The sequence below is a fragment of the Tenrec ecaudatus genome, chromosome 18 (assembly GCF_050624435.1).
Source record: "Tenrec ecaudatus isolate mTenEca1 chromosome 18, mTenEca1.hap1, whole genome shotgun sequence".
NCBI lineage: Eukaryota > Metazoa > Chordata > Mammalia > Afrosoricida > Tenrecidae > Tenrec > Tenrec ecaudatus.
The window spans coordinates 31072008-31081597 of record NC_134547.1 but is presented as its reverse complement, the minus strand read 5'-3'; positions in this window follow the sequence as shown (position 1 = coordinate 31081597).

Genomic DNA, 9590 nt, shown 5'->3' with positions numbered 1-9590 from the left:
AGATGGGCCGCCGCGGCTTCCCGGCTATAAAGCCGCCTCCCGCGCTCGAGCGCGCACGGGCTCTGGGAGTTGCGGGCGCGGACCCCAGGCGGGGCCCGGAGCCGGAGGCGGGCTGCGGCGGGGTTCCCGCGGGCGTGCAGCGCGGACTCGGGCGGGGGCGCCGCGCACGGCGGATGTCTGTCGCCGCAGAGGCCCGAGCGGCGGCTGCGCCAGGCCCGGGAGACGCGGCCGTGGGGCACGAGACGCTTCTTGCGAGCGAGGAAACGGTGAGTTGGTAGATGCCGCGGGCGGCCTCGTGCGGAGCGGCTCTCACCCAGAGGACAGGCGGCGCCGCGCCAGGCCAGCTCCCGCCGCCCCCGGGTCACCCTCCAATGCCTAGCGCCCACCTCGGCTCGCTTGCTGGCGGTGAGTGCGCAGCGCTGGGCACCGCGCACCGGAGGCAGACTGCTCTCCAGACTCGACGCTCCGCTCCCCCTTCTCGGAGCTGGCCCCCGGCTGCCCTTCCAACCTCCGTCCCTTGCACCACCTCCTGCGGGCGTAGGCCTGAGCTTGGGTCTCCGTGTCATCTGCCGCTGCTGCCCGATCGCTGCCTCGCCCTCCCCCGCTCAGTGGCAGAGCCCTGGGCGATCCGCCCCTAACATCTGTCCGTCCAACCATTGGCGCATCCATCAGTGTCAAGGGGCTGCACATCCTGGCGACAGCCCGTCACGCACAACACGGGCTGTTCGGAGTGCATACTGCGAACCACTCGAGCTGGGCTCTCGCCGGGCTTGGCACTGCCTGGAACCTCAGATGTTCTTTTGGCCAACCGCACCCTTCTTAAAATCGGGACCCCCCAAATGTACAGTTTCGCAGGACATATTAGAGGTGGGCCAGATGGAGGGGGATGGAGTAGTTACTTACTATGCCCAGTTCTCTACCCAGCTTCTGTCGACTGGGTGTGGCAGAGGATAGAACGGAAGGAGGTTTCTTTAAGCTGCTCTCTTAGCACTGTGTGAACCGGGAAGCTACCTGGATGCTGGGGCTTGAATGTGCTTGAACCTGAGAGCAGCCAGTGCCTCGGGTCGCTAGGCAGATCCTAAACCAGGTCTCCGGCGGAAATACCGCCTGGCTCAGCCTGATGGTTCTGTGCCCCGAGATGGGGGCGGGGTGGGGGGGGAGGAGGAAACCTTCCCAGAGTCCCACCTGAGAACCTGAAGTTCCGCTCAGGTAGAAATGGAACAGCCTGCCGGGCGGACTTGGGTCATTCACGTGCTCCTTATAGAGAGAGGACAGGGCAGTATCTTAGGGAAACTCGGGTTGTGCGGGTTCGTGCCACTGCTCTGAGACATGTGACCTGGGCAGCAGCTGCAGGTACCTCCTGCTTTTGCTTCTTGCTCCTGACTCTCCCTACCCCCCAGCCTTCCCACCCGCTGCTCAGTAAACATCAGCACACCTGCCCCTGATCTGTCAGATGGGCTTAAAGGCCTTTTTTTTTTTAATCACTGACCCATCCCCACCCTTCCCCATCAATTTAAGGCAAAACACTTGGGGGGGCAAATCCTTAAACATTTGCAAGGGCGGCTGTACCTGACATTAAACCTAATTTTAATCCCGACTGCGAGCACTGGTGGCACAGTGGTTGAAGCGTGTGTCTGCTAACCAAGAGGTCAGTGGTTCAAATCCACCAGCCCCTGCGGAGGATAAGGGAAGGAGGATAAGGGAAGGAGGTGTGCCCTCAGCTTTATTAGAGATCCACACCCTTGGAGCCCTCTGGGGCAGTTTACACGGCCCCACAAGGTGGCTAGAGGTCTGGATCCACTCCGGCAGGGCAGCGGGGTTTGGCTGGATCCCTACTGCAAGTCCTTCTATCCGGGTCCCTGCTGGGTCCTGCCCCTCTGAGGCCAAAGCGCAGGCGAGTTTTAGCCCAAGCAGCTGCTCAGGCAGCGATGTGCAAATGATTAAGCCAAAGGGGCTCGGCTTGCTGGGGCACACTGGACTTGGCAGCACCACTACCCGGGCTCCTCTGCAGCCTGCCACTGCCTCTAAGAAGCTCGCTGGGGCTCCTTCCTGTGGGCCCGAGGAATCTACGCTCGAAGAGGCAGACTTTGCCCAATGGTTTAGTGGTGGAATGCTTTTCATAGGAAACGAGTCAGTGAAAGCGGGCACGCCTGGTAGAGGAGCTAGAATTCGGTGGAAGAGGCACTGAGTAGAAATTCCTCACCTCACTTGGAAGAGTTGCAGATATCTTTTTAAAAGCAACCTTAGACATCTGCCCTTGTGGAGGAACTTTGGTAACTTACCCATGTGAGTCATGCAGGAAAGTAAATCCTTAGGCTAAGAAGATGTTCCCATTTCTGGGAGGTCCCCCGTTTCCCTGATTAATTTTACTTTAATCCCTACAAATCAGAGGAGGACATTTAGGCCAAGCGCAGTGGGGAAACTCAGTGAACTGCCCTCAGAGGTAATGAGAGCTCACAATTGGCCAGGTGGCTCACCGCAGAGATTGGGAAGTCAGTCACCTTTTTGAGCTGAAAACATCCCCAGGAGCCCTGGAAGAAAACTCCTGGCACCCCCTCCACCCAAGATTGTGCCTCTGGCCCATTGAAAGCTTCTTTCTCCACAGCAGGGCTCTGAGCTGCATTCAGTAGCAAGCCCTGCACTTGTTCAGAGTGGGAGTTAACATCAGACTCCATCTTGCAAAAAGTCCACAAGTTGCGGACCCTAGTCCCAGGTGAGCTTAAGCAGGTCCATGCAGTCCAGGGAGCCCTTGTGCCCTGCTAACCAGTGCCCTACCCAATCGGAGGAGATGGCGACAGCAGCCACGGGACCAGGGCTTCGGTTGCAATAGGGCCTGCAGGAGTGAAGAAATACAGAGCTGAAAGAAGAGCCATGCCCTTGGCTGGAGGCAGCCTACATTTCTGTGTAGGTGGAGCTTGAGAGCAATGTGTGACAAGCCACTTGACAAAGGGCCTGAGGTGTGGCTTCACCTGGGATGGCCACTGGGGTAAAAGGAATCCTAGAAACCTCAGTTCCAGGAGCAGCCCAAGTCTCCAAACCCTGACCCCAGAGGCTGGAGCCTCCTGAAGGAGCTTCCTTCCTCCCCAGTGTTTGGGCTTGAGGGCTGATCTCTTGGAATGGGCTCCTGGGGAACCAGAGCAAAGTGAGAGCACTAGGAGGGCCCACCAAGACCCATCCTATGGGTCTTCCCAAAGCTGGGTCAGGATTTCTCCATTGCCACACCTCCCCGTATTGCAGTCTGGACTAGGCAGTGTGGAGGGTGCATGGGAAGTGATCTTCCGCCACTGGCCCATCTCAGCCAGGAGAGGACCTGGGCATTTGGAACCCTCTGAGGACTGACTCAGAGGCTGGGACCAGGCCCATCTCAGGCAGGAAATTGCCCTCTAAAACTGCATTCACACACCAGCGAAGTTTGTTTCTCTCTCTTTTTTTACCGCCTCCCCCCCTCCCCCCCCCACACACACACCCCTGGTAGCTTTGTTTTAACGAACCAGATGTTTTGTCTGTAAATTCTCCCAAGAACTTTTACAGTTTTGACGTAAAATAAACCTTAGAAAATCGGAGTGGTATATTAGCGCCACTTCTGTGGTGCCTCTGGGAACTGTTTCAGGCAAGCGTGGAAGTGAACAGGAAGGGGCAATCCTTGAAGAAATCCGGGTGCATCATCAACCAAGTATTGGTGCCCAGGCTTCCTGAAGTGCTTGGTCCTGGCATATCCTTCCCTCCTTTCCCCAAACCCCAGCATTCACACACTCACACATGCCCTGCCCTGCCAGTCCAGTGCACCCTACTTTGTCAATTTCTTGTGGATTGGGGCACAGAGGTATGGGCACAGTTTACTGGCTAAGCCCACTGCACCCCAGACTTTTCTACCTGGACTAGCTGACTCCCCACCTTCCGAGCCAGTCCTGTAGCTGTCGCTTTCAGAAAGGTCTCCTTGCCGAAGCAGAGCCCTAAATGCCAGAACATGGCAAAGCAACATGGACACTAAGCTGGGAGCTGACTTGATTCACCTACAGGGGATAGTGGGCTAGCCAGGTGCCCCTCCTTGATGCCTTGCTTTTGCAGATCTGGATTTCCAGGAGGATTTTAAAAGGGAAAAAAAATAAAACCAAGCTCTAATTAGAGGAAGGAGGAAGGTTGCCAGGGGAGGAACCTGGTCTACCAGCAGCCACTCCTTCCCTGTGTGTTTGGGGGTGGCCGCTCTCTCTGGTTTCCTCTGAACCAAGGCTGGGGTTTCCTCTCCCTTCCCAGCCCCTCACATAGGAGTGCCAGCAGGCACTCATCTTCTGGTGTGCCCAAGCCCTGCTTAGGTTCCCTCCTCCCTCTGCCCAAACATTTGCCGAACTTTCAAAAAACTTTCTTAGGAGCCGGAAAGAAGATTAAACGGAAGATTTTTTTAAGTGTCTGTGTTTCTGTCTCTGGAGGACAGACCAGTGTGAAACCCGGTTTGTCAGACGCAATGTCACCCTTACCCATCCACTTGGTTTGCGCGGGAAGTTCCCGGATTCAACGTGTTCGGTTGTTTGGAGTATTTTTCCCCCTGCTGGGTGAAATGATTTGGAGGGAGCACAGCTTTGAAGGAAAAATAACTCTAGACACAGAGCCGCCTCCACCCTGGGGCTCGGCGCTGGCGGGGAGCTAGCAGCTCCTTGCTAGCTGGGAAGCAGAGGTGCCCACCTCTCCCCACGCGGGTGCGTGAGCTGCGGTGTTGAGTCTGGGCACCGCAGGACCCGGGCGGAGCAGCGCGCTCCTCCCCAATCCAACCCGGCTCGGCTTGGCAGCCCGCACAGCCTGGCTTCCTCAGCCCTGGTGACCTCATTAACTGGCCAAGACATTTACAAGACGGGGCGAGTGCCTTTTTTTTCTTTGCGATTTTCTTAGCTTGGTCCTTTTTTCTGTCTTGCACGTTTCGGTTTTGTTTTGGGTCCCAGATTTTTCCAAACGGGGAAGACCCGGCGCTAATTTTCAGTTGGGCTGATAGCAGGTTGGGACCTCGTTATTGTTTTTTCGTCTTTTTAAAATTCTAGACACTTGGTGAATAGGCGTGTGTTGCGGCAGCCCGAGGCGGGCGGGCGGGACGCAGGATACTGCTGGGCTCCGCGGTGGCAGGGCACGAAAACAGTCCACAATCCCCGTGGCTGCCCTGCCTCTCAGCCCGGAAGACCTGCTGCCTTTACCGTTCTGCCAGGATTTCGCTTTTCCCATCCGTTGTTGTTGTTGTCTTGTTTTTCTTCTCCCACCTCCTTTCACCTCTGCGTCACCTTTCCCCTTCGTCTCCAGCCTCTTTTCAGTTAAGACTTCTTCGGGAAGGTTTTTCATTTCGGATGTGCTGCGGGAGCGCGAACCCCAAAGCGCTGGGAGTCCTGTTCAGAGAGGCGGCGAGTGGGTGGCCACGGAGACCCCAGACCCGAGGGGGATCCAAGGACATTGCAGGCTTTTAGGTGGGGACCTAGCTAATCAGAAATAGGCTGACGCTTGGTTTCAAAGAAAATAACATGTGGAGAAGTTTCAAAGCTGCCAATAAAAGCCTTTTAAGTGGCCCGTGATTCAGTACCTGGAGTTGCGGCGATGGCATTGGTAAATGACTCTTAATACCTAAAGAAAAATATTACAAATGCCTCTGTCTCGGCCACCAATCGGGCGCCGCTCTCCTGCGCAGGCCGTGGCTCCTCTCTGGCGCGGAGGGCACCGGCATTTGCATGATAAATTGACCAGACTGGCAGCAGCCAAGGAAATATTCAAATTAGGCCCTGGGTTAGGGGTTGAGTCCCTGGGGATCCCTCTGCGGGCGCACCTCTCCATCCGCGCCCCCTAGAGGCGCGCGCAGGAGCGGCCGCCCAGGCGCCAGGTCCGGGGAGATCGCGGCTCCAGGCGCGCGGGGACCCACACTCGGGGACTTCAGAGCGGCCGCTGCACGCTTCCTACGGGCGGAGGACGCGCGCACCGGCGGGCGGACAGCCGTGTGCACGCCCTGCGGGGAGGGGCGGTGATACTAAGCCGGGCTTAGGGAGGACTCTAGCCCCTGGCTCTAACACCCTCTCTTGGGTTATCAAACACGCCCACACCTCCCCACCGAGGCAGATCAGACTGTTTGCTGGGTTCAAGGCCTTCAAGACAAGCCTAGTGCCCACAGCAGGCAGCTAGCTAACCTCCTCTTTCCTCAAAGCACCCCATTTTTGAAATGCGGAGGCAGGCGAAGATGATTATTCAACATGTCCTGTGCCAAGTACCATGCGCCCCCCCTCCGCCCCCCAACACACCTTGGCCAGGAACTAGGTGGGGGTGGGGCGCCCCAGGCCTTCGCCCCCCCCCCCGGGGGGCGGGGCACAAAACTTCCACTGGTCTTCCCAGGAAGAAAAGCAGGCACCCAGCAAGTCTGCTGGCCTAGGCCGGCGGGAGCCAGCCGTTCGGGGATGCTCCCCTGGGCGCCGCCGCCACAGCAGGTCTCCGAGAAGCTACACTAGGAAGCAGTCTCCGGGTGGACGGACTGGAGCTCCTGGAAAGTGTGCAAGGTGTGCCAGGGGGGCGTGAGCACCGAGAAGGGGGGTGGCGGTCGGGGGTTTGAACTGGTTCTTGGAGAGAAGACTTCAGGGTGCTGGGAACTGCAGCAGCATAGAGGACCTGGCAAGCTGGCCCCGCCCCGCCCCGAGGTCCTGGCTCTCTGGACACTGGCCTGTGGCCCTGAGGATCAGCCAAAGTCCGTCAGGCTCAGGACCGCCCACCTGGCGCAGGATGGTTTGCCTACCCTTCAAGCAGCTTCCGGCCAGACCCCCCACGGGTCATTTTTAATGTTTTCTTTTGAAGTGCAATTGACTTTGCAAGGGAGTAAAGCACCCGCCCCCGTCTTTTTCCTTCTCAGCCAGGCTCAGGCTCCACGTCCTCCTAGCCAACCACTGCCTCAGACAGCGTTTGATCTCCTCCCAGGCGTTGGTGGGGCCCACTGGGCCGGAAGTCTGGGCTCCCGCCCACCCGCCCGCCTGCCCTCTCAAACCTTTCTGTAGACCGGCTTAGTCCCAGCCCTCGGCAGAGACCCGGGAACTCACCCACACAACGTAATGGCACCAGCAGAACCGCGGCCGTTACATGCAGACTTGAGAGAGGCTGTTGGCTTTCGATGACTCCCTAGGTAATATTCTTAGATCCAAGATGGGGAAGGATAGGGTCCAGTGAATGAGGCTTAATCCATACACAGGTCATGGCATCCTTTGGGGTGCTCTAGGGGCCCCGCAGGGCTGGGGGGAGTGCACTGGAAGCAGCTAGAAGACAGCCAGGTTCAGGCACAGGAGAGCCCTCCTCCCTCCAAGCAAAACCTCCGGCCCAGTTGACTTGTAGGGCTGGGGCCAGGGTCTTCCACTAAGGAGGGAGCTGGTCTCAGTAGGAGGGAGAGTTCCTGAGAAGGCAGGGTGACCTGCTTTGGAGTGCATGACCAGCTCCAAACCCTTCTTCGCCTTAGGTTTCATTTGTTGACCCTGAAGAATGAGACCCCAAAATGGACCAGAGTTAGCTCCGAACAGTGACATCTGCCACGGAGGGAGTCTCTCCTGACTCAAATGTCCAGAAATGCAAGCTGCTCTCTCTCAAGGACACCGCAGCCTTGGGGGTGAGGGGGCTAGGGAGACCAAGAAAGTAGGAAAGGGGAGTGAGCATGAGATGAGCACTTCGGCACCAGCCCAGCATCCAGGAGAAACTGGAAAGGGGAGGAGGAGGGGGTAAAAGCAAGTGCATCCTTTATCTTTGGAGATCAGTCCCATGAGCGGTACACACAGATCCAGGTCTGCCCTGCGTGTGCCTGTACTTGTGCATGCATGGTGGGCAGCGGGGCCCTGCCTGCAGGCAGGTGTGCACCCACAGTCTCTAGCCAAGTGACCTTGAGCAGGTCGCAAAGCCTTACTATTTGAGCCTCATTCCTTCATCTCTAAAACAGGACAGCACTCTCCCATTTTCCATGCCTAGTAGGACGTCCCTGAGAGAAACATTTGCTAAAAGTTGGACATGCACCTAAAAGCCCTTGCTTGCCTCCACCCCCCACCCCACCCCCATTTTGGAGCTGCATGCTGGGAGTCAGAGCCCGGTAAGAAAGACGCACTAGTAGCAGTAGCGGCTGTGTGTCCCTGGGCAAGTCATTTCCCAGCTCCTTCGTCAGGGAAAGAGGAGCAGCAGAGGTCCTTTGGGAGGCATTGGCTTTGCATACAGCAGCCAAGGAGACCATCCAAGATGCCAAGCCCACCCCGCCACCGCCCCTGCCAAGTCACTGTGGGGAGAGCTGCTGGGTCATGCATCCCTGAAGACAAAGGCTTCTAAGTGGCGCCCTGGAAGCAAGGGGTCCCTGGGATGGGGGCTAATGAAAGGATGGGGAAGAGCCCCTGAAGGTAGGGCCCAGGCCTCCTGACTTCCTCAGAGGAGTAGACATGCAGGGCTAATAAGGCGGTTCTCCCAGCCGCTCTGTGAGCTCATTAGAGGCAGGCCTATGGTGAGGAGCTGCGCTGATATTTCAATTTCCCTGTTAGTAGCGGCTGGAATTTGCACCATCCAGGTCAGACGGAAACTAGGAGCTGGGAAAATCTGACACGCTCATTGATTTGCTCTCTTTGCTATCGCTACTCACAGGAGGAAGAAATGTGACTTCAAAATTGCAATTAGGAGCCAGCCTGCCAAGGGTGCCTTGCTTGAGCTCGCTGCCTCTCGCCTCCTCAGGAGGCAGGTTCATTCATGGTTTGGAGCCCAAGCCCGTGAGGCAACTAAATGCCGCCAGCAACGCCCTCTCATCCAGGGTCCCCTCTCTGAAATGGAAGGATGGCAATTGTCCTAATGTTTTAGAAGTATTAACTTCCTTTCAAACATTCTTTAACCTTTCATGTTTTGTAACTTGATGAAAAGGTCATTTTGTTCGGAGGATGCAGCTGTTCTGTAATTGTTCAGCCATGGGGTAATTCCATTGGAATCCTGAATTCTTTCATGGGATCTAACCCACAGACACACACACAGCTACCCACAACCTAAAGGGCATTTCCCTGTGTTCCACCGAGGCACACGTGCGTGCAGTTTTGAGCATATGTCTTTACCTATGCACATTCATGGGAACCCTGGTGACGTCGTAGATAGCACATTGGGCTCCTAACCCCAGTGTCTGAAGTTCAAAATCACCAGCCAGTCCTTGGGAGAAAGAGAAGGCTTCCATTCCCATAAAGATTTATACTATTAGAATCCCACAGAGGCCGTTCTAGGCTGACCCATAGGGTCAGTACGAGATGGAATTGACTTGATGGCAGTGAGATTGATTTGCTTTCTATTTGTTTAATGAATACATGTATACTCATAAGCACTTGGATTTGGATGAAAGTCCTGTTATTCTTGCATGTGGAGAGGGAACATTTATATACATGTATTCTTCTACATAAAAAAGGGTTTGCTAAACTTCTGATGGAAATAATTTATTGCACATGTTTTTTATTTCATCAGGAAGAATTTAGTCAACTTCTCATTTAATGTTGCATCGGGTCTCTGAAATAAATGCCTCCCCAAGCCAAGGGAAGCTGGGAGGGTTCTCTCTCTCTCTCTTTCTCTCTCTTTCTCTCTCTTTCTAATGG